Source organism: Rhipicephalus microplus, chromosome X (assembly GCF_043290135.1).
Source record: "Rhipicephalus microplus isolate Deutch F79 chromosome X, USDA_Rmic, whole genome shotgun sequence".
NCBI classification, from domain to species: domain Eukaryota; kingdom Metazoa; phylum Arthropoda; class Arachnida; order Ixodida; family Ixodidae; genus Rhipicephalus; species Rhipicephalus microplus.
Genome location: NC_134710.1, coordinates 24,367,476 through 24,389,915, shown reverse-complemented (window position 1 = coordinate 24,389,915; position 22,440 = coordinate 24,367,476). Strand labels below are relative to the sequence as shown.

The following is a 22,440-nucleotide window of genomic DNA, read 5'->3' as shown; positions in this document are numbered from 1 at the left end:
ATGCACCCTAGTACGGTTTGTATCTCTTGTTTGTTCATGCAGGCTAGTACTAGATAGCAAACAATTAGAGTAAGCACGGACGCAATTGATATGTTGTCTGAATGTTCCTGGTGCCTGTGCAGGTAGTACTCACCACAAGGACGCATTGCTTCAAGGTACAAACACGGGCAAGCAGAGAGTCCAGCAACTGCATCAAAAAAGTTTTCATCTCTTAAAAAAAAGTAATTTGATGACTCTCTCTGAAAGTAACCAATGACGGTTACAACTAAATGTGTTATTCATCATATTTTTTTACAAGGACCACCTCAATGCTAAGCTTACAACCAAATATTTACAAAAACCAATATCTTTGCAACTTATTCACCAGCTGTAAAAATTATTTGCCACTGTACACATACCAAATTATTTTTGCCCACAGAAAGAAAACTATGATATTCAGCTAATACGAACTATCATATTTCACTAAATGTTATCTCTCTATGAAAAAAAAAAAAAAAATCCCCAATATGGACCTTATTCTTTATATGCTGAAAATCCTACCTTTGTTTTACGCAGAAAATTTGTTCCTAACCACATTGGGATTCAACAGATGTTTAAATAAAATTCCTTGGGTTTGACGTCCCAGAACCACGATATTATAAAGGACACCATGGTGGAGGCCTCCGGAAATTTTCACCGTTAGGTCTTCTTTATCGTGCATTGATATTGCACAATACATGGGCCTTTACCATTTCCCCTCCATCAAAACGCGACTATATACGACAGCCAGCATCGAACGCGCAGTCAGCAGCCGACCACCGTAACCACAACACCACCGCGGCAGACGAAGCACACTCCTTTTATTATTTCTTTAGAACGCGTTTTGCGAGTAATGGTTTCTAGCTTTCTGGAAGGATTTAGATGCCGTTTTACAATTCTTGAGTTAAAGTTCTCTCTGATTGTTCGCAGCTCGGTGCTACGTGCCACCAGCCACCTTTTATCAGACAACGCGGAGGAGATGAACTTCGGCCGGACGGGGAGAACACGCGTGTAGGCAGCAGCGCACCAAGATTTCACGGTAGATATCCGCCTCGTCTTTCGGCTCAGCGGCGTACCAGCAGCGTAAACAAAACGCCGCCAGCATAAAGGGAGGCGCACACATTCAACGGCTGCGCTTTGGCGTTGACAAGCCAGAACAATGTTGGCATAGAGTAATCCAACTACGGCAGACAAGTGATCAGGGCGCAATGAAAATGTCACGCTCGAAAGGTAAACACGACCAACACAGTCAACCGGCGATTTTCGTAAATGATGTATTTTTTTCTCTCAGTACGTACTCCATCTCGGAAAAAGCATGCATGATACAAGCCGCGCGAAACCGACATCGACAACGGAGCACTGCGTTTATGGCCTCGACTTAACTCGAAGCGGCCTAATCTGAGATATTGCGTAGGTACTACACGACACAGATCATTAGTGGCACGAGCTTTAACCTAAACGGCGAGTAAATGAGCAGTTAAGCACTTACCTCTAAGCTGGAGACCAGATAATAAAGCAACGCCAGCCGGGTCCCGTTCCGTGTGTGTGTCCTGGCCTTTGAGGAGTGGAGTCGTGCTAGTGACTAGAGTAGTGACAACCGACGTATGAGTGACGATGGCGGTGCGCCTGCCGCGGTCGAATGGTTCCTCGTTCCACGATGACTACCTAAACCACCATTTGGGAACAAATACAGTTTCTTAGAATAAAATCGGTGCAGAACACGTCGTGGCGATGGATGCAATGATGACATGTGACGGCCATATTATTATAAATTTCTGGAGGTCATCTGTATAACAAATGATTACTTTCGTCCAATTTTTTGTTGATGGAGGAGACATTTGTTTTTTGCACTACGCAGGGAAACATTATTGGTAAATGTGTGCTCTATTCATAAAATTGGCGAAGTGGCGAAGCCTGTGATTCTCAAACGTGTGCTGTATCATTGATGTTGGCGAAGGGAGGGAGTGTGTTTATTTCCTGGACACTATGTCCGCTTTTCTGTCCGTAAATACGCACAATTTTTGCAGTTTAGTCACCTAAACAGTAACGATGGCTCTCTTGCACAACAATGCTTTTTAGGTACACTATACATAGATGTCACCTCTTTATATAACGAATACTCTTGCCTCCACAGAGCTGATTACTCTCATTGTCGATATTCATAGGAACAATATGAAAATCCTTGTGTTAGTGCTGCTTCCAGATATAAATGCAGCATGGGAGATGAAAGATGCTTCGAACAAATAAGAACTTCTCAGCCTTTTCGACAATCAATATACACTCTAACGAGGCTTTACAATACAAGTGATCAGGTGAGACTGTAATATTATTGTTATTTATAAAACCACTGTGACCAAAAGGTAAAGTAATTCTCCGAAGCAGTACTTGCTACTGTATGGCGGATCACAACGCACACTCGTGTTGGTCATACGTAGATAACAGTAAATGTATCGGAGCACACTATGAATTTGTGCCGTACATTTCCTGAGCAGCTGCTGCACTCATTGGCAATGCACATCCTGGAAAGGCTCATTGCTGTTTCGCAGGATGCCATCAAGAAGCGAAAAGCCACTCACCGCGACCCTGAACCCCGTGCTTTTTCAAGATGGCCATCCAGGATCTCGCAGGCTACTTCAAGGAACAGGAAAGATGATACTCGACTCGCGTTGCAGTACCAAGCCAGCCGCACATGGTGCTGGTGGAGCTGCGCGTCAACCGGTCGACCGGCAAAAAACTGCGCATCAAAACACGAGGCTGCCTTTCTAGGTCTTCTTTGAGTAGCCGTGATTGCGTGGCATAAATCTCGAAGCTGAAAGCATGTACCGGCCTTGAAGGAGCACATCACGCTTGTCTCGCTGACGCCCCCACGGTAGCGCTTGCACAACGGCCGAAGGCGACAGCAGGACTCGACCAGAAGGCTTTTTTTGAAGGAAAGGAGGCATAGGTGCGGAGCCTTGTCACTTTGTGAGTGAGCTCGAGGCCGTGCAGGAAGATGTCGCAAGCATTTCGCTGGAACCACGCAAGTCCGAAACGGCGCTTCTCAAACACAAACAGCAGGTCTTCGCCGTCCCCTTGTGCTCTGCATTTTGAGCGGCGATGCTGCAGTCATGTTGAGGGATGCGAGCGCGGTGTCGCTGGACGTTGTCCCGCGGTGAAGACGAGCGTAGACTTCTGATTTTACGACGCTTTACGCCAAACGGGAGAGCTAAGAAGGTCCGGTCGTGTGTGTGTGGTCAGTGGGGGAAACTCGCGGGGAACATACGCTGAGCAATTCAAGTAGAATACTTGCTGCGGTAGGCTTCATTATGATAACGAGCGACCTTGTTCTTGTTCTCTTTCATCTATAGTCCGTGGCGCATGCCCGATATGGGGGATTGGTCGAGAATTGAGTGGCTACTTTAAAATTTATTGTTTAGATTTAGAATAACGGAGAAATAATAGAAAGATTACCGATGACTTGGGAAATTGTGGTGCTTGATTTAATGCATATAACTATTTAAATAACGTCGAAGGCCTTGCAAAATTAGCAACCATGCGAATATGACACGAGCGCTCGCCAAGACCTATGTAGCAATAAAGAAAAAGAGGAAGGCCAATGAAAGCACTTGGTGTATACGCGCAGTGCAGGCCTCCCGTTGGCTAGAATAAGGCGTACGCAAGCCAGCCCTGCAGGAAAAACTCAATCTATATACTTTGGATAAAAATTAGCGATATCTTTCTCTAGTGCGTACTTCAAACACTGAAATATATTCGAACTCGCTCTGCCCTCACTACGTGGCTATAAAGGAATAGACGCAGAAACGAGTGTGCTTTGTGGGCGACTGGCTTTAAACCATGAAGAGAGAGAGAGAGAGGGAGAGAAGTAAACGTTTATTTTGAAACAGTGCCCCGAGCAATGCCCGGTGTCACCCTGAGGTGGGAGGGCTCCTTAGTCTAGGAACCCTCTGGCTTCTACTGCCCTCTTTGCCCTGGCGACGAGTTGTTGTTGCTCTTCCAGGTCCTCGAGGGCGAGCTTCGCCTCCCAAGTTTCGGTTATGTCTTCGTTCGTCCGTCCTGCTTCGTTATCAGTCGTGTGTTGTTGCAGATTACGTCTGGCAATACACTGGCATGCAAGAAGCAAGTGCGCCAGGGTGTCCGGTACGTTGCAAAGCGGGCATATAGAGCTATATCTCGTTGGGTAGAGACGGTGCATTAGGGCCCCATGTGTGTAAGGGCTTCTTTGCAGGCGTCTCAGTATTACGCTTTCCTCTTTTGTCAGTTTTTGGTGTGGTGGAGGGTACACTCGTCGCTACAGCCTGTAATGCCGGAGTAACGACGAGTAGGTGTTTTGAACAACTTCCGTCTCTTCAACGACGGGTCGAATGTCCTGTGGGCAGGGGGCAGCCCGGCTGACGTGCTCGCGGGCAGTGGCGTGGGCCGCTACATTTCCCTGCAGACCCTCGTGTCCTGGCACCCATAATACACAAGTGTATGGGAGTGGAGTGCTTCGCCGTTTCAAAATATTGATGACATTGGCTGAGATACGGCCCTTAGCAAAATTCCTGCAGGCGGCGTGTGAGTCGGTGAAAATCACCGCGGCGTCTGTACATGTTGTGGTTGCTAGATCGATTGCCGATTCTTCTGCGGCGTCTGAATTGAGTGCGTTGACCGTGGCCGACGCTAATTCTCGGCCTTGAGAATCGACGACGCTGACAGCGTACGCGTTTCTATGCGGATACTTGGCCGTGTCAGTGTAGCGGGCGTCCGGGTCTTGCTTGAACTTTTCTCAAATAGCATTAGCTTTAGCCTTGCATCTACTTTTGTGGAAATTAGGATGCATGTTGCGTGGAATAGGTGCCATGGACAGCGACTCTCTAATGTACAGCGGGATGCGCTTTTTCCGGTCTGTATCGGCGATGAACGTGTCGCTGTAGTTGAGGTACCGGAGCACGGACCTCCGCGTGGGCGTCAGCTTGAGCCTCTCCAGCTGACTGTTCCTATGCGCTTCGATGAGCTCTTGCCACGTGTTATGGACGCCCATCTTTAGGAAACGTGTAGTAGAGGTCATTGGCGGAAGTCCCAGGGCTACTTTAGTGGCCTTTCTTATCATGATATTAGGTTTTTCAATTTCAGCGGTTTTCAAACTCAAGTACGGCGTGCCGTACGTAATGCGGCTGGTGAACAGAGCTTGCATTATACGTATCGTGTCGTGCTCTTTGAGTCCATTTTGTTGATTCGCAATCCTCTTGACGAGGTGCGTGAGTCGTGATAGTGTCCGTTGGAGCCTCGGTATGGTGGCAGCTCCCGATCCATCCTTGTAGATGTGAACTCCAAGCACTCGCAGGGTCTCGACTTTTGGAGTTAAGGTCCCTTTCAGCGTTACGCTAGGGTCGGGCTCGTCGTATAGAGGGGGTCTGCCTCTTGTTCTCGCTTTGAGGACGAAGTGCTCAGATTTCTCGGGGGCACAGCGGAGACCGCAGTTTCTGAGATACTGTTCGATGGCATCTACGGCGGTTTTTAGGCAGGTCTCTTGTCTCCCATTGTTCGAAGCCCTGGTCCAGAGCGTGATATCATCAGCGTAGATCGCGTGTCGTAAATCAGGTATTTTGTCCAGAATTTTCGGCAGATTGATCATAGCCACATTTAAAGTAACGGCGAGATGACCGAACCCTGCGGCGTTCCTTTTTTCGGTAGTTGGAAGCTTTTGCTGTGGATGTTGCATATGCCCACAGTTGCCGTACGATCCGTCTAAAATTTCTGACATACGTGTAGGTTCTAATGCCGCAGCCAACGCCTTCGAGGTTGTTAAGGATCGCATCGTGGCTGACGTTATCGAAGGCCGCGTTGACGCCGACTCCGAGTATGGAGTACTTTCTCCGATGGGTGAGGTGATCAAGAAAGTCTTCTTTGAGTAGTAGGAGCACGTCGTGCGTCGAAAGATGCTGCCTGAAGCCAAACATGGTGTCCGGTAGGTGTCTACTATCTTCCAACTACTGGGTTAAGCGGTCGTGCACCATGTGTTCGAACAGCTTTCCCACGCACGAGGTGAGAGAAATTGGACGCAGGTTCTCGATGCCGACCGGTTTGTTAGGCTTAGGGATCATGGTGATTTCCGAGTGCTTCCATACCGCAGGTAGCTCTCCTTTATCTCAGCAGTCGTTGTAATATCGGAGAAGAGCCATGGTCGCCTGGTGCGCTGTGTTGCGTAAGTGCTTGTTGACAATCCTGTCTATTCCGGGGCTTGTATTTCTTGTGAACTTCGTTAGGACTGTGTGCAGTTCAGCCAGGCTGAAGAACCGGTCTAGTTCAGTGTTTGGTGCGCCAGCGTATTCTTTGGTGTGAATTGAAGCCCCAGTGGGTGCATCGCCACAGAGCTTCTTTTGTAATTATTCTAGGAGGTGTTCTTCTGTACCGGCGTAGTTTCGAATAAGCCTCTGAAGGTACTGCTTCTGTGCTGCTTTGGAGGGCTGCGTGGCTAGAAGTGTGCGTAGCAGATGCCAGGTCTTCTTGGTGCTCAGAGTCCCCTGCAACATGTCACAGAAAGCGTGCCAGTTCTGCCTGGCCAATTGGTTCGCATAATCTTGAGATTGCTCGGTGAGGAGAGAAATGCGTTTCCGTAACTTTATGTTTAGTTTTTGCCGCTTCCACCCTTTTAGAAGTACTCTTCTAGCCTCCCAAAGATGAAGGAGATGTGCGTCGACGGCAGGTGTATCGACGTCAAGCTGTATGTCCTTAGTGTAGCGTTCGGCTATTTTGAGCACATTCTTAAACCAGTCTTCAATGTCGATTATGGTGGTTTCAATGTCGAGGTCATTCCTAAAAGATTGCCATTACGTTAACCGCGCTATTCCAGTCTTGGTATGTTTACGAGTGTGCGCTACGGAGAGTTGGTTGATGTGATGATCACTACCTAAAGTTTCCGGTAGCACACTCCACTCTGCCCTAGTGAAGTTCGCCGTAAATGTAAGATCTGCATTTGTATCCCTGGAGACACTGTTTCCGATTCTCGTCTTCTGAAGAGGGTCGTTCCACAGGGTTAGTCTGTGATGTTGAGCAGTATCGTGCACCCTAGAACCCTTCCTCGTGGTGATATGATAGCACCATGCCGTGTGATAGGCGTTAAAGTCTTCCATTATTATGATCTGGAGGCCATTCGTGCGCTTCCTGATTTCTCGTATGAAGTGATCGAAGTGTGATGGTTGGTCTCGTGGGGGGCTGTATATATTGGTTATGAAAAGACTTTGCTGCGTCTTTCGTTCCGGCAGAATCTCTATTAGGGTATGTTCTATCTGAGTGTCCTCGATTTCGAGTTTTTGCGTTGAGAGTGCTTTCTTGACAAGTATGGCAGTGCGTTGGGTTTGTGCGCAGGTCGTGTTCCCTTGCAGTCGTACGTTCTGCGTGTTGGTTTCCTGAAGTGCAATAATGTCTGGTTTTAAGCTTGATGAATTCTTGTAGGCTTGCGTGTCGAGGGCGGTATGACCGACAGTTTCATTGCCATATGCGTAAAGTTGAATGCTGGTTCTTATACTTATGGTTAGGGACTGCCATCTTTGATCGATTCGATGTCACGCCTGCCATCGCAACTCGGCGAGACTGAGCGAGAGGCATTGTGACTGTTCGCTCGTGCCTTCTTCCGAGTCACTTGGCGTGGGTTAATCAAGCTGTCGAACTGTGCCATGGTTACGTAAGTTTTCTTCATGTGCGCGAATAAATTGTTGACTTGCGCAGCAATCCCATCAATTTCGGCATTAAGTGTAGTGATCTTGTGTTCAAACATTGAGGCTGTTTTTTCTACTGCAGACTGGACGATCTTTTCCGTCGTGGCGTGCATGTTATTCATGAATGATTCTTCGAATATCGTGCACCTTGCGTTCACTAGGGCTTGGAACCCTACCTTGGTCAGCGTCGTTGCCGGCTGTGTGCTTGAGTTTGCTTCTTCTTGATATTGTTGTTCTGCATTGTCCGAATGTTCTTGCTGATGCGTCCACTTTTCAAGTAGTTTGTCAATGAGCTCTTCTTGTTGTTTTTGACTCTGAAGCAGTTTATTTATGAGGCGTTGTTGGCTTTGCAGTTGGCTGTGCTGATTCTGGAGCTTTTTTTGTTGGTTTTTCAGTCTATCGTCGAGAACCTGTATGGATGAGGTGTCCGACTTCGAGGAGGTTAAGCTGCTGCTGTCGTTAGATCTACTTGCCATGATAGCGTAGCTCGCACGTTTAACGGAACGCGAGCACGTGCGAGAGCGGGAGCGCGAAATGGAACGCAGTATTGATTTGGATCTGCTGCGCGTAGAGACGGAACGTGTGCGAGAGTGGGAGCGCGAACTCGAACGCAATATTGACTTGGAACTGTTGCGCGTGGAGACGCGGCCCTCATTGTTACTGTTAGAGGTAGCGACCGATATGCTAACCCCAGGGAACTCTTCTCCGCTGGCCGTTCCAGTTGTTGTCTATTTCTTAAAGCCTGTTGAGGCGCTGCCGTCTTACGTTGAAGGGTGGTGTACTTGGCTTTAGTCTCCATTGGCATTCTTTACTTGATGTCTCGTGTCCTTCCCCGCAGATCTTGCAGATGGGTGCACATTCATGTCCCTGCGTTTGTCCGGCCTTGCCGCATGTATAGCAGAAATCCGGGATAGGTTTCGGACAGATGTCCTGGCGTTCACCCGTATTGCCACAAGCTCGGCAATAATACACTGACTTACGATATGGTCTGCAGCGGAAGTCTGCGTTCTGGAAAATTATGTAGTAGGGAACGTGCGCTACTTCAAAGAATACGACTGCCGCGGTCGATTGACCTAGCATTCGGGCGTGAACAACTGCTTGCCGGTGCGCGAATTCCAGCCATGAGTTCTGTGGTGCTCATACCGAGTATCAAGCTACTGATAACGCCTCTGGAGACACCGTCCGGTGTTGTGATGTTGCCGTTCACAGTTAAAAATTTCCTCCAAGCTGTATTTTCTGGATGCTTACCAGCTTCTTGGCGTCTTCTTTGGCGGCAGTGCTTGCGACGATTAGGTTTTCCATTCTCTGGACTTGTACGCGTACCTTGTCGTTAAAGTCTTGCTGTGATAGTCCACTCACTCTGCCGATGGTGCGCGTGACAGCGACGGTGTTTCATTTGGCGAGGTCAAGACCTGCTTGCGAGCGGTAGACGATCTTAAAGTCATCGAGCAGCAGAGATGGCATCTTGGGCCTGCGTTGTTGCTGAGTTGGTGATGACGTCAGCGTCTGCTCATTGATAGGTGACTGCTCTGTAGGTTGGTTGGCCGGTGTCCTTGGATTAGCGACTGCCTCCTTGTCTTTCTTATTTTTCGTGATCCAAGCGCTTTCCCTTGCAATTGTTCTGCCATTGCTAGCATCATAGGTCCACGAATTTTCTGTTGTTTTGTTTGCCTCCACTGGGTCAGTTTGCATTGTATTTTCTTCGTCTTGCTGGTTTCTTTGCATTTCGCTTGCTGTGCCTGCGTCTCGGATTACTCTAAGGTTTTCGCCACGGTCAGCGCGAGCGCTCGTGCTGTGCCGTCAGAAACGCCAGAGCGCGTTGTGCACACGCCGCGCAGCTTTGCTCAGGAACGAACTTGGCGTTAGGCTTAATAAACTGGACGCGCGCTTGTCGGGAATTAAGTCTTATATCTTGAGACAGGATGCACTCACCCAAAAGAAGCTAGTGTCCGCCGATTCCTCGTGTCTTGGCGGCTGAGGCTGTGAAACTTTTGGGTTTATCACTGGTCTTGTTTCGGATTAAAAAGCACGAAAAGCAGGAGCCCATGCGAGACGCGTCTAAAGTCCCTCTATCTATATATAGAGGGACCTTAGACGCGTCTGGTCTATACGGCCCCCTAGCGGTCACTCTTTAAACCATGAAGTCATTATTTTTATTCACATGCTCCGACGCCTGATGGCAATGTATACGCTTGCGCTATGCATTATTACTGCATAACTTCACATTGTATTGTTAAGCTTGCATATAGGACGCGTGTGTTTTTAAGGCATGAAAATTATTTTCACTTCATTTCCAAACAGAAGAAGTTGTTTCCGCTGTATTCGTAAGCAAAGCGTGGTTATGTGGTAGAATTTCACAAATCCTGGAATTTCCTGGCGAGTGCTGTACAAATAAAATTTGGCGCACCTTGAATTAGTGGCGGGAGGCTTCCACCACCTGTGAAGCTGGGCGGCCTTTCTAGATACTCTTTATTTTTTTTTCTCTCGCTCTCTTTTTTCCCTCTTTCTTCTTTGTCTTCGTTTCCGGTTATTTCTCTTACTCTCGCTATATCTATTATTTTGAACTCTTTCTATCATTTCTCTATAAATACTGCTTCCACTTTCTTTGTTTCTCTCTCCCTGCCTTTCTGACTTTCTTATATGTCTGTTTTTTTCATATAATTCTGTATTGTATCTATTTATCTTTTTTCTTTCTTCGTTTTCAATCACACCACATCACATCAGATCACATCACTTTAATACCTTAAAGACCCCCATGTAGGGGGTATTACATAAGGGGTGGGTTACAGGTAAATGTACACAGGTTTTCAAATGGAAATGTGGGCGTTGACCTTCTCTTTAAATGTTGATGGACACGTGATGGCTGGAACGTCACAGGGAAGGCCATTCCAGTCCACTGCTACACGGGGGAAAAAGAGGCAGAAAAAGTAGTAGTGCGAGCATGTCGACGGGGAATTTGAAACGCGTGGGCAGTGCGGTGAGATATGCGCGTCGGTGGGACGATGTAGGGTGCTTGATTAAGAGGGCTGTGAAAGAACTTGTGTAGCAAACAAAGGCTGGTAATGCGGCGGGGCACTGAAAGATTCGAAAGACCAGTTTCACGTTTAAGGGATGATATGCTTATGTTATATGAATATGAAGAATGTATAAACCTAGTGGCGCGGTTTTGCACAGACTCTAATTCATTTATCAAGTATATACCTGGTGTGGGCTCCATATGGGAGCTGCATATTCTAGTTTAGTTCGAATTAAAGATTTATAGGCGAGAAGTTTGATGTCAGGTGGGGCATGACGTAAATGACGCTTCAAAAAACCCAGAGTTCGGTTCGCTGATGATATAACGTTCGTGATATGCGTGCGCCATGAAAGATCACTGGATAAGGTGACGCCTAGGTATATAAAGGATTCAATTTTTTCAAGAGTAGAGTTAGCTATTACGTAAAAAAATGCAAGGGAATATGCTGGCGTTGAAAAGAAACAAGTTTGCATTTAAAGGGGTTAAGCTCCATCAACCACAGGTCGCACCATTGCTGTACACGATGAAGGTCATTTTTAAGCGCAGTTTGATCAGAGGGGTTAGTAATTTTGCGGTATAGAACACAATCGTCGGCAAACATGCGGATATGAGAAGATACATGCATGGGTAAATCGTTAATATATATTAGGAACAGAAGGGGTCCGAGGACAGAACTTTGGAGGACTCCCGATGTTACCGGGAGGGAGCTAGAATGTTTATTTCTAATATCGACAAACTATGTTTCTATGTGACTATGTTTCTATAAGGCTTTCTTCCGCTCTATGCTGGCTATTTCGAAACTCCGTGTTGTTGCATCACACGTTGGTCATTTTTACCTTGGTACCAGCCGTGAGGCCAGATACTGGGGGAGGGGGGGGGCACGTGTTCACTCGTTCGTGTTCTGATATCTCCTATGGTCTTGGTCTAAATCTTGGTCTAACTTCTTTGACCAGTTAAATGGTACTTCTTTTCTTTACATCGCCGAAGAGGTCTAAAGGCTAAGGTACTCGGCTGTTGACGCACAAGTCGTGGGTTCGAATACCGGCGGCTGCGGCTGCATTTTCGACGCAGGCGAGAATTCTGTAGGCCTGTATGCTCTGATTCGGCTGAATGTTAAAGAACCCCAGGTGGTCGAAATTTCTAGCGCTCTCCACCACGGCGTCTCTCATAATGAATGGCGGTTTTGAGATGTTGAACATCACATATTATTCGATTTTTTTTCTTCAACAAACGAATCCCAATCTTCAGGGAACCTGTGGCTCATATAAGGAGCTTGTGGCGATTTGCTCGTACTCAAGCCTATGAAAAGCGATCAGATAAATAGGTCGGTGTATACCTGTTTTCACATAAGCACGTATTCAACCATGATTGTGCATATTCAGGGTTTTGACAAACACTTTTTTATAATGTTCTGACTTTGCTTGATTTGTGATTTGGCATGTTTTTGTGTGCACATATACAGGGCATTCAAGAAATGGGTCCAGTAATAATGAAAAAATCGAGAAAGAAGTCCCCTGGGAGCTACCTGCAGCGTTCCCTTCACTGCGGCAGAAGGTATCTTCGGATGCGTACGAAGAATAATTACGACATCAATTACAGACATTAAAATATATTTAACTTTCTAAGCAGCGGATTTAAGCGGTCAATTTAATCAGGCAAATTGAAGATGTTCCTGGGATTAAAACGCCGCCACTTTGAAATGTCTGAAAGTGACCGCTTCTGCTTGCCGGTAATCAGTGAAATCTGGTTAATTTACAGGCGAAACGATATTTCACAGCAAATATTGAAGCAGCTGTGCAGAAGGCATGCAAGAAAGAAGTCAATTAAACAGATATTATGCAACCTCGGAGGTAGTATTTAACAGGCTATTTTATAAAAGAATGAACACGTGCCATCCGATCGGCATGTAAATGCTTGCGACTTGCTTGAAAACAAAACCTGTACGGCCTGCCAGTGACGAAAGAAAACGAATGCCGAACTCTGAGTGTGATTTTGCGTCAAAAAAGCTTATCTCTGTGCGTTGTTTTTGAAAATGACAGTTTCAGAACATATTACTAGGGCTCAAAAGAGAGCAATGTCGTTTGCCAGCGAGGAATCGACCTCTAATCCTCACTTCTATTCTAAATCAAAGAGAGGTCAGCCAAAATCTAATCTATACTAGAGGGTCCATTTCGACTTCCCCACTTTCTTCGCCATAGGGTCGTTTAAAGTACTCAAGTGTTTTGATTAGACTGTACTACTGAAGGTGGAGGTCTAATCAAATTCATTTCTGGGAAAATATGTCGTAAGACAAAAATATTTTCCAAGTTATGAATCCAGACTGTGAAATTTTAACTGGAAAGCTAGTTTTTACGCGGGTGGTTTTGGTATAAAATGTAAAAAAAATTCCTTAAGGTGTTAAGTGTACTAGCCGTCTTGACAGGGCTCTAAATTTTATATTGGGCGTGGTACATGGCGTTATGAGTGAGGATGAAGAAATAAAACAATTGCTAACAATTATAGCGAATGGTGTAAAAGCAAATTCTCTCCTATTCTGAATTACCGAGTGATGACTTCAATTGAGGTATGAATAATTGAACAGGCTAACGTTAAAGACGCATCGGCTTGCAAATCACGCTCCAGTTGATGATGGTAGAGCAACCAACATTTCAAATTTAAAGAAAGCCTATGACTTGTCGCTAGGTATACTCAACCATTATATCAAATGCTTGTAGATTGATCATATTGGAAAATTGCTAAAATTATTCCAGTTCTTTAAAGCAGAGTGCGGGATACACCTTGGACAATATAAGAGCCTTGATGACAAGCGCTAAAAATATACACTCAGAAAGCAAACAGACGAGTGCTTACTAGCATCTAAAAATTTTATTTTCAAGCGAACACATGCACAGCACGCATGTACCTCATTCCGAACCTATTTCAGAGGTGCGGGGTTTACAGCATCTTACAATCTTCTCGAAGGTACAAGCGGCTCAAATTCGAACGATACAGAGCAATAAAAGGTCTGTGATGCCCCTGGATGTCCGGGGCGGCACGCGCGCTAGACCGAAGGAAGCGGCGCGCACGCTCTGCCGAAAGGTACTCTTTGTGATCCGATATTCTCAATCATACTGACAACAGCTCTCATGATTCGTGACAGATTTAGAAGGCATGCCATAATGCAAGACACTAGGAAAACAATTATCGCTCGTCTAAACGAGAATCGACTTCTCTTGTTCCCGTGGCGTAGGATTATCTGTTCAACACTACAAGAGGCAGTTATTTTTACATTATTGCACTGTCGCTTTTCAAAATTAAACAATTATATGCAAATAGCCGGTCTGGCTCCTTCCCCTTGTTGCTCGTTTTACTAAAAAGGATTGAGCAACATTTTCTATTCTGCAACCGCTTCAATGTTTTGATGAGAAACATATTAAAACAGTGTTCAATCACGTTAGAGTGGATTTTAGAGTTTCAATTATTCTAACCTAGGGGGCAATAGGTCATTATGGATCTAGATTCTGTGGTACAGTAATTTAAAATATTACGACTGCCTTTGCCTCCCATACTCTCATTATCGATACTCTCATTGTCGATATTCATAGAAACAATTTGAAAATCCGGGTTCCACCCTGCTTCCCGATATAATTGAAGCATGGGAGATAAGGGAGACATAAGAGATGCTTCGACCAAAAAGAAGTTTAGCTGTTCGGGGACCCAATATGCACTCTAACCAAGCTTAACGTCACAAGTGATCAGGCGAGACTGCAATATTATCGTTTATTTATATAGTTACGTGTGACTGTGTTTATTTACAGATGAGGTGAAATGGCGTTGTGAAATAGCAGCGTACTTCTGAGACAGGCCTAGAACGCTTCCACCTAACCACACAGTCCAGGTGCCGCTCCACTACTCTTCTTCTTCTTCCGCGCCCCGCAGGCTTGCGCATCTTCGTTTCATTTCCCCCAGTGGCAGACGAAGCTCGCCGAGCGAGTTAAACAGGCCTATGATGGTACTGCTTGAGGTGGGCTTGAGGTGGGTGCTTGAGGTGACGTGAACAATTTGCGTAGTGTGCGAATGCCGGTTATTGGCTGTGACTCGGGCGACAACGTAATTCACGTCACTGAGACGAGTGACTATCACGAATGGGCCGGAATAGTTTGCTAGAAACTTCCGGTACAACCATTTTTTACGGAAATGAGTCCACAGCCACACGTAGTCACCAGGAGAAAACTCTACGGGGATATGCTTGGCATCGTAGCGACTCTTGCTGTGTTCTTGCGAAGACAATGTTCGAAGGCGCGCTAGTTGACGTGCTTCGTCAGCGCGACACAGCGATGGACAGATCTTCCTGATGCGAGAAAGGTAATAGAGTGTCTAGAAAACTCTGTGGATTTCGTGCGTAAAGCAGAAAGAAGGGCGAATGTCCTGTAACTTCATGCTTGGCGGTGTTATACGCGTAAGTAACAAACGGTAAGACGGCGTCCCAGTTCCTGTGGTCAGCATCAACGTATATCGATAGCATATTCGTGAGAGTTCGATTTGTTATCTCAGTGAGACCGTTAGTTTGCGGATGGTAAGGGGTGGAGTGGCGATAAGAGGAGCCACAGAGGCGCAAAATTTCTTCAACCACATCGGCCATAAATTGTCGTCCACGGTCACTGATGACAACCCGTAGAGCACCGTGACGCAGTATGACCCGTTGTAACAGAAAAGAAGAAACAGCAGCTGCTGTGGCCGATGTCAGTGCATCCGTTTCCGTATAACGCGTTAAATAATCCACGCACACTATAACATATCGGTGGCCCGATGGGGTCTTAGGAAGGGGTCCGAGCAAATCGATGCCGACTTTTTCAAAAGGGGATGTCGGTGGAGGGATAGGCTGCAAATAACCTGCCGGGGCAGTGGTGGATCGCTTGTAGCGCTAACATATAGCGCAGCTGGTGACGTACTGTTTTGTGGTCTTCCACATTTTCGGCCAGTAGAACCTCTCACGTAGTTGATGTAGCGTACGTGTGAAGCCGAGATGACCGGTTGTTATGCCATCGTGCGCAGAACGAAGGACGACCTGGCGCAGGCTTTCCGGCACCACCAGAAGCAAAGGGAGGCCATTGGCTGAATAGTTTCTTTTATACAGCAAGTCATTTGAAATTTTAAAGTGCTTGTCGACGGAGTTATGTGCAGCTTCGAGCAAGGGTTTCTGGGTAGGGTCGCGCTGCTGCTCATGTTTGAAGCTGCTGGTATCTGGGAAGTCGGACGAGACAGAAACTAAATAGTCATCAATGTCATTGTCGTCAGCATTGGTGTGTACTGAAGGAAGGCGGGATAAGCAGTCGGCATCTGTGTGACATCGTCCGCTCTTATAGATAACAGAAAAGCTGTACTCTTGGAGGCACAACGTCCAACGAGCCAGCCGGCCAGACGGGTCACGAAGTCCCACAAGCCAGCATAGTGAGTGGTGATCGGTCACTATTGTGAACTCGCGGCCATGTAGATACGGTCGGAACTTCTGAATGGCGAAGACGACTGCTAAGCACTCGAGCTCAGTGACGGTGTAGTTCGTCTCTGCTTGAGTCAGTGTCCGACTGGCATATGCTACGACGTGCTGGCGGCTGTTGCAGAGTTGGAGCAGCACAGCAGCAACACCTAACCCTCTAGCATCAGTATGAATGTCAGTCAAAGCATCAGGATCAAAATGCTTTAGGATGGGTCCTGAAGTCAATAAAAACTTTAGCTGTTGAAATGCAGCCTCACATTTATCATCCCACAAGTACGGTGTGTCTTTATGAAGAAGGGACGTCAGTGGTGAGGCAAGTTGTGCGAAGTTCTTAATAAATCGGCGGGTATATGAGCACAGACCCAGAAAATTTCGCAGGTCCTTCACTGTTCGTGGTGGTTCAAAGTTGCGAACCACTGCGGTCTTGTGTGGGTCTGGTCGCACGCCTTCTTTATCCACGAGAAAGCCTAATACGAGGGCTTGACGTTCTACAAAATGACACTTCTTTCAGTTTAAAACAAGGCCAGCTTCGCGTAAGCATTCAAACACAAGCGACAAGCGGTGGTTATGCTCTTGAAAAGTCTTGCCGTAGATAATCACGTCATCTAAATAGCACATGCAAATTTCCCATTTTAGTCCGCGGAGTACTGTATCCATAAATCTCTCGAATGTCGCTGGAGCATTGCACAAACCAAAGGGCATAACGTTGAACTCAAAGAGACCATCTGGTGTTACGAAGGCCGTCTTCTCTTTATCTGCGGGATGCATAGGAATTTGCCAATACCCAGAACGCAAGTCAACAGAAGAAAAATAGGAGGCAGAACGCAGGCAGTCCACGGCGTCATCTATACGTGGCAAAGGGTAGACGTCTTTTTTTGTGATGGCATTTAGGCGAGGATAGTCTACGCAGAATCTCCATGAATTATCCTTTTTCCTCACTAGAATGACAGGAGCTGCCCATGGACTAAACGATTCTTGTATGACGCCCTTTTTTAGCATGTCTTCAACTTGCTCAGCGATGACTTTCCTTTCAGAAGGCGATACGCGATAGGGCTTCTGGCATATTGGTGGTGCTTAGCCTGTATAGATGCGGTGTTGCGTACGTGAAGACGGTGGCGTCACGGTAGACGTCTCGTCTTGGGCAAAGTCAAAAACTGAGGCGTAGCGTGCGATCACCTCCTGCAGCAGCGACCGTTCAGTTGATGGAAGTGACTTAATAATTATACGGTCAATGCTGGCAGAATAGTCGGGTTACGAGTTGGCGTGGGGTTTCTTTACATCCACCGACAGTTGGAGTGACCGTATGGTAAGAGTACTTTGCTCTTGAAAGCTTGCCAATTTAAGTCCTGCAGGTAGATATATGGGCTGCGCGGAAACGTTCACAGTCAACAAATCGGCACAACCATCGACGGTAAGCACGAGGCAACGAGGCACAATAACGTTTTTCTTAAGTGCGTTACTGAAGTTCGGCTCGGCTAAACCGTAGTAAGAACCCACACAAGAAAGCGAAGAGTTTACACGCACAAAAATTGCGGTATGTGGGGCCAAGCGGACGTCTTCACACACAGAAAACACTTCCAAGCAGTCATCAACGGTATCTTTCGTCAATAGAGACGGCAACATGGGACGAAAAATAATCCAACCACTACCACAATCTAGAGTAGCACCACATTCCCGCAAAAAATCTATACCTGGAATGACGTCGTGGGTTGCTCGTGCAAGCACCGTTAGTTCAGCTCGAAACGTTTGATTTCCTACAGAAAGTAAAACAGAACAAACTCCAACCGGGCTCAACGTTTCTCCCCCTACGCCGCGGAACGTAGCACTCCGATTCAAAGCAAACATTACTTTCGTCCCAAGGCGATTTTTAAAAGACATGCTCATTATGGAAACGGCAGCACCAGTATCAACTAGTGCAACAGTACTCACATTGTCTACAAAAACACTCTGTTCTCAACCATCACAACACAAGGGGGTCTTGCGGAAGATGATTTTGCGGCCTCGCCCCCTTTGGTCGCACCAGTTAGTTTTCCAGTGGTGGTGGCGTCCCCGAGTGGCGACGCGGAGACGGGGATCGCTGTTGGCGTGCGGGTGGGGGGGTAACGCTGCGGTCGTAGCAAGGCGAGTCAGCACGTGCTGCGTGTTGCTGTTGGAAAGAGCCCTGAAATGGTCGAGACTCGCCAGCAGGCACATAGGGCGTGTACACGTTGAATCGTGGAGCTCGCTGCTGGGGACGGTAGCAGCACCTAGCGATGTGTCCAGGTAGCCCGCAGTTGTAGCAAGTACGGGTGTCGCGTCTAGTCGTCCCCGGTGAAGTAAACCTCGTCGGTTGATAAAAGCCGGTCGATGGTGGTCGAGGAGTGAATCGCTGTGACGCACCTTGCCTGCGTTCCTGGTTTTCGAGTGGTCGTTCACTCCGTCGTTCGAACCGATCGGTGTAATTCGGGCGAGGCTCAAAGCAGCTCTGTCGCATCCGAGGTACCAGTGGTTCACGGGGACGTTGGTCTAATGCACACTGATGGCAGACACCAGCGGTGTCCACAGCTCGCAGTTGAACAAGTTCTTCTTTAACCACTCGTCTTATAAGAGAAGCGATGTCGTCCTGCGATGGAAGGTTGACACTTGCAATCGTGGGCACATTCTCAAGACGTCCTAATTTTGATAGGATTCTCCTCCTCTTTAGCGCTTCAAACGCTCGGCAGTGTCTCCTTAGGTCGGAAGGTGTGCGTAAGTCTTCCTTAGTGATAAGGAAATCGTACACGTCTTCCGCGATCCCCTTGAGCAAATGACTTACCTTATCTTTGTCACACACGGTCGCACTCACAATTCCGCAAAGCTTCAAGACGGCCTCGATGTAGGTGGTGCATGTTTCGCCAGGTAACTGAGCTCTGCGTGAAAGCGTTTGCTCCGCTTGCTTGACCTTAGCTGTTGAGTCACCAAAACACCTCTTCAGCTCGTCCACGAAAATGTCCCATGTGGTCAATGCACTCTCATGGTTGTCGAACCAAAGAGACGCGGTGCCGACGAGAAAAAATACCACGTTCTCGAGCTGCTTAGCAGTGCTCCAGCGGTTGCTGCGACTCAGTCTTTGGTTGTGCTTGAGCCAGTCGTCAACATCGTCATCCAGCTGCCCCGAAAAGGTCCTCGGCTGGCGTTCCGGCATGCCGCAGCGAACTTGTCCTGGCGCGTGAGCGTGTTGCTCATCAGCAACGAGGCTGTTATGGCCTGCTCCCGCGTCCTCCATGTCTGGTAGCTGTGGTGGCAAGCCTGCCAAGCGTCTGCTACGTCGCGAAATCGGTAGAGCTTGGTCGTCCAGATCGATGCACCCGGCACCTTCCACCAAACTGTTACGAGTGACTGTTTATTTACAGATGAGGTGAAATGGCGTTGTGAAATAGCAGTGTACTTCTGAGACAGGCCTAGAACGCTTCCACCTAACCACACAGTCCAGGTGCCGCTCCACTACTCTTTTTCTTCTTCCATATATTCAATATATTCGATGTGACTACAAAATAGACCACTTCTCCGAAGCAGTACTTGCTACTGTACAACGGACCAAAACTCAAACTCGTGTTGGACATGTGTGTATAACGTTCAATATAACCAAGGACATGGTGAGTCTGTGCTGCGAGTTTCTTGAGCGCCTGCTGCACACGTTGGCTATACACATCTTGAAAAAGCACATTCATATTCTGCAAGAAGCCATCAGGAAGCGAAAAGTCACTCACGGTGACCCTGAAGCTTTTTCTTCAACGTAGAGAAGGTGGTGGCGCGCACAACAAAGGGGCGAAGACACTGCAGCGAGAGAAGCACCTCCAGCTCCCTTGTCTGGCTTCTCACCGGGAACGGGAAAAAAAGTTTTTAACTCTACAGCAGAACGCACTTTGTCTTCTTCGGCCTCTTGACCTGCAAGGCGGCCCTCGCTGCAGTCTCAAACACCTCACGCACACCGTCCTTGATCTTGGCAGAGCACTCCAGGTAGCCATAGGCGTTGATTTTCTCTGCCATGGTGCACCTTTCATCCAGTGCCACGAGCTTGTGCTTCATCTCCGCAAGCTCCCGCAGCGTGTGCGGGTCATTGCACAGGTTCTTCTTGTTCCCCAAGAGTATGATGGGCATGTTGGGGCAGAAGTGGCGCACCTCGGGCGTCACCTTCTCCGGGATTTTCTCCAGAGAATCTGGGGAGTCGATGCTGAAACAAATGAGAATCACGTCTGTGTCCGGATACGACAGGGGCCGCAACTGGTCATAGTCCTCCTGCACCGCTGTGTCCCATAAGGCCAGCTTAACCTGCTTTCCATCGTCTTCGATGTCGGCGACGTAGTTTTGAAGATGGTGGGCACATAGACCTCGGGGAACTGATCCTTGCTGAAGACGCTGAGGAGAGACGTCTTACCGCATGCGCTGTCTCCGACTATCACGACTTTCTTTCGGATCGCCGCCATCTGTGGTCTCTGTTAGGGAAATCAAATATATACACGGTTGGGAGTTTGACGGCTGCCCATGCCTTTCAAGAGGGCCGTCCAGGATCTCGTGGGCCACTTCAAGGAGCAGGAAATGTGATCCTCAACTCGCTATATAGTACCATGCCAGCCGCGCATGGTGCTGGGGACAAGTGCGACATTATGTCGCCCGGCGAAAAACTGCGCATCAGTTTACGAGGCTGGTCGTTGAAGTCCTCTCTGAGTAGCCGCGGATGCGTGGCGTAGCTCAGGCCGAGGACTTAAAGCTAGCGCATGAACCGGCCTTCAAGGAGCAAAAAATGCTTGCTTCGCTGATGCCCCCCGGGTAGACCCTGCACAGGAGCCGAAGGTGATAGCAGGACTCGACCCGAAGGCGTTTCGCGAAGAAGGCACATGTGCGAAGCGGAGGCGCTTTGCAAATGAGCTCGTGGCCGTGCATGACGATGTTGCATGCATTTCACTGGAAGCCCGCAAGTCCGAAACGGCGCTTCCCAATTGCAAACACCAGGTCTTCGCCATCCGCCTGTGCTCTGCGCTTCGAGGTGGCGATGCCACAGTCGTGCTGTCCGAAGTGAGCGCTGTGTCGCTGGGCGGTGTCTCGATCTGAAGACATGCGTAGTCCTCTGTTTTCAAGACGCTTTGCGCCAAGCAGGAGAGTCAACAAGGCCTCGGTCGTACTTGTGGGGAGATGGCGAAAGACGCGACGAGCATATGCTGAGAACTACAGGTCGAAGACTTGCTGCAGAGGTTTCAACTTGATGACGAGCAAGCTGACGTGGAATGCCTTGAACCACCACGCACATATGACACGCGCGCTCGCGAAAGCTACGTAGGAATTAGGAGTGAGAGGTAGGCCAGTGTAGAGTTTCTCCGTTAAATTTTTATCTCCACAAATCAGGATTTTTATTAACTTACCTACGAGCAGTTTGCAATGAGCTGTAATCAACAGATCAGTTTCTTCTCCCTTGCCACCGCTTCGCCTCACTGCGCCGAATAATTCTTGAGAGACCGATTGTACGCTCGGATTGCCACTCAATATACATACACCCTTTTATCGTTTGGAGCATGTCAGTTGGGTGTGGGTGGGCCGCAGTGCTATTCTGTCAGCGCTACATCAATTCATTCACGCGACCGGAAGGATACGCTGCTCGTTGTACTGCCGGATATATCCAATTCTTTGTCCTCTTTGTTCATTTTTGCTAATTTATTCTACATATTTTGGTTTACCGAATTATTCTGCACTTTTTTGCGTTTTTCGAAAGGAATTTTATTGTTGTTTTAATCTAATTTGTCTCCTTTTTTAGCAAGCATTGTATAAAAAAATTATATTATATTGTACAGTGTGGCATATCTCCCTTGTAGGTATGAGCCAAGATCTAGGTGGCAAGACAAGACCTGGTGTATATGCACAGTGCAGGCCTCACGGTATATCTAGAATAAAGCATGCACACGCCATCCCTGCAGAAAAAACTCAATCTACATGTATGCATTGCTGCATAGATATAGATTGAGAATTGGCGGTATCTTGCTCCAGTGCGCACTTCAAGCAATAAAATATATTCGAACTTACTACGCCCCCCCCCCTATACGTGGCCATAAGGTAATAGACGCAGTGAAGTATTTCCTATGTAAGGGGCTACAGGCTTTAAATCATGAAGTCGTTATTGTTAATTGCAATTTCTTATGCCCGATAGCAATGCAAGCTTGCTTGTACCGCGCATTACTATTGCAGTATTCCACGTTGTAGTCTGAAGTCTGTGTACAAGATGC

The 22,440-nt window shown here is 47.5% G+C and overlaps 1 pseudogene; it reads right to left on the bottom strand.

Annotated features, from left to right (window-relative positions):
- Positions 1–19,950: 19,950 nt before the first annotated feature.
- On the bottom strand, positions 19,951–20,652 carry LOC142776807 (ras-like GTP-binding protein Rho1; annotated as a pseudogene).
- Between the last annotated feature and the right edge of the window lie 1,788 nt (positions 20,653–22,440).